Raw genomic sequence first — 3,206 nt, forward strand, 5'->3', positions numbered from 1 at the left:
GTTGAGTCCAAAGACATGAACAGACTTATTTAAAAAGAAGAAATGCAATATCTACTCAATCTAAGAAAAATGTTCAATATAATTATAACTCAATAATACAATAACAATAATGAGAGATACATTTTTTACTTGGGAAATTTGCTAAAATTTTAACAGCAATGACCACAACAAAAAATAATAACTAGTATTTTATTGAGCATTTAACCCATTATAGGTATTACTTTAAGGACCTCAATTCAAGATCTTGAGAATATCACACTAAGCAAAATAAGTCAGACAGAAAAGGTTGAGAACCATTTGGTTTCACTCATATGTGTGATATAAAACTGAAAGCAACAAATGAACAAGACAAACAACAAAAACTCATAGATACAGACAACAGTATAGTGGTTACCAGAGGAAATAAGTGGGGGGTATAAAAGGATAAAGGGAATCTAATATATGGTGATGGCAGGAGATTTGACTTTGAGTGGTAAACACGCAATGCAATATACAAATGATGTATTATAGAATTGTACACTTGAAACCTATATAATTTTACATATTAATGCCACCCCCAATAAATTTAACTTTAAAAAGTGAAAAATAAAAGACTTCAACTTTTCTCACAGCTTAAATCCATATTGTATCATCATATTATCTTCTGGCTGGCAACATGGTCAATATGATTACATTGTCCCAATAACATTATGAAGTAGACACTATTATCTTATTTTGCAGATAAGAAACTGAGGCATAGAGAGATTATTTCCCCAACATCACACAATGAATAAGTGGCAGAATTCACTAGCTATATAATGCAGGTGCAGAAGAAATGACATTTTTTGTACAATGCAAGTGGGTAAAAAATTAGTACCAACTTTCTGGATGATAATTTGGACAAGTATATTAAAAAACTTAAATATTTACATGTTTTGACTCAGTTCCCAATAGTATGGGAAGGGGAAAATAACCTTTTACTAGGTCTTGCTTCCCCCACGTGAAGTAAAAATCCGATATGTAGCATTCTAGGATATTGGTTGGCTCATGTTTATTACTGGGTAGGGTTACTGTTCTTTAAAAGGTTATGCCCATTTCCATCTCCTCTCTTCTTCCTGGGACTAGACTGATACGTTGAACAAGTTTTCCCTTAAGAACTTTACTTGTTTTCTTAATTTATTTTTGATTGGCTCCCAGGTGTACTCATCATCTCTTTGTTCCTCTATATCAATGCTGTCAGCCAGAGGTAATATAATGATACAATATGGATTTAAGCTGTAAGGAGAGTTGAGGTCTTTAAAGGACTTTAGACTAGATCAAGTACCCCAACTCAAGTTTATCAGAGCTGTGAACTTGAGTAACATTCAAGATTAGTTCAATCAATGTAAAGTGGTAACTTCTTTTACATTTTTTCTTTTTTGTAGACTCTAAGGGGAGAAATGACCAGGACTAGAGTATCATTAGGAGTTCCTGAGTCTCCTAGGCCTAATATCATCTAATAACCCCCAATGTTATCCCAATTTTTAAATCCAATTCTAGGAATTCATTCTAAATTAATACCATGAGTTGCAGAAAATATTCCCAAGAAAATATATTCATCACATCATATAATAAAATAATGATTTTAAACAGACATATAGACAAATATAATATAATAGAGAGCTCAGAAATGAGCCACACGTATATGGTCAATTGATCTTTGACAAGGTTCCAAGAATACACAATGGGGAAAGAATAGTCTTCATTAAATGGTGTTGGAAAAACTGCATATCCACATGCAAAAAAATGAAATTGGACTCTTAGTTCATACTTTACACAAAAATCAACTCCAAATGGATCAAAGACTTAAATATAAGACCTGAAACCATAAAACTCCTAAAAGAAAACATAGGGACAATGCTTCTGGACATTAGTCTTGGCCATGATTTCTTGGATAAAATACCAGAAGCACAAGTAAGAAAAGCAAAAGTTGATAAGTGAGACTACATCAAACTAAAGAGCTTCTGCAGAGCAAAGAGAACAATAAAAAAAAATGAAAAGGCATCTAATAGAACAGGAAAAAATATTTGCAAACCATATATCTAATAAAGAGTTAATAACTGAAATATATAAGGAACTCATACAACTCAATGGCACATAATCCAATTTAAAAATGGACAAAGGAACTGGATAGACATTTCTCCAGAGAAGACATACAAATGGCCAACAGGTACATGGAAAGGTGCTCAACATCACTAATCATCATGAAAATGCAAATCAAAACCACAATGAGATAAAACCTCATTCCTGTTAAGATAGCTATTATTAACAAACAAACACCCCAGAAGATAACAAGTGTTCACAAGGATGTGGGAAAAAAGGAACACTTGTACCCTGTTGGTGGGAATATAAATTGGTGCAACCATCATGGAAAACAGTATGGAGCTTTCTCAAAAAATTAAAAATAGAACTACCTAGTCTACGGCCATGCTACCCTGAACAAGCCTAATTCTGTCTGATCTCGGAAGCTAAGCAGGGTTGGGCTTGGTTAGTACTTGGATGGGAGACCACCTAGGAAGACCAGGTGCTGTAGGCATAAAAAATAAAAATAAAAAAATAAAAAATAAGAGATTGTAAACTGACAAGTTCCTTGCAATCTGTGAGGTCAACCAAGGCTTGCCTCCCCTAAAAAAAAAAAAAAAAAAAAAATAGAACTACCATACAATCTAACATTCTCATTTCTGAGTATGTATCTAAAGGAACTGAAATCAAAATCTTGAGTTATCTGTGCTACTATGTTTGTTGAAGTATTATTCATAATAGCCAAAACTTTTGATGAATAAAGAAAATATTGAATATACAAACAAAGGAATATTATTTAGTTTGTAAAAAGAAGGAAATCCTGCCATTTGTGACAAAGTGTATGATCCCAGAGGACATTATGTTAAGTGAAATAAGCCAGATGTAGGACTACACAATATCACTTATATGAGGAATGTAAAATAGTCACACTCATAGAGGCAGAGATTGATATGGTGATTTCCAGGAGCTGAGGGGAGAAAGAAATGTGGAGATGTTAGTCAAAGGTTATACAAGTGTCAGTTACACAAGATGAATAAGTCCTAGCAATGTATTGTACAGCAAAGTTCTTATAGTTATTCAAAGAACCACATCTTCTCCCATAATTATTTACGAAGTCCCACAGGGAATAATTTACCTGTTCTCAGAAGTGTCAGCTCCAAAGTAAT

The 3,206-nt window shown here is 33.2% G+C and overlaps 1 pseudogene; it reads left to right on the top strand.

Annotated features, from left to right (window-relative positions):
- Nucleotides 1–2,435: 2,435 nt before the first annotated feature.
- Nucleotides 2,436–2,554, top strand: LOC112476315 (annotated as a pseudogene).
- Nucleotides 2,555–3,206: the final 652 nt, after the last annotated feature.

This window comes from Pteropus alecto, unplaced genomic scaffold (genome assembly GCF_000325575.1).
Source record: "Pteropus alecto unplaced genomic scaffold, ASM32557v1 scaffold402, whole genome shotgun sequence".
Classification (NCBI taxonomy): Eukaryota; Metazoa; Chordata; class Mammalia; order Chiroptera; family Pteropodidae; genus Pteropus; species Pteropus alecto.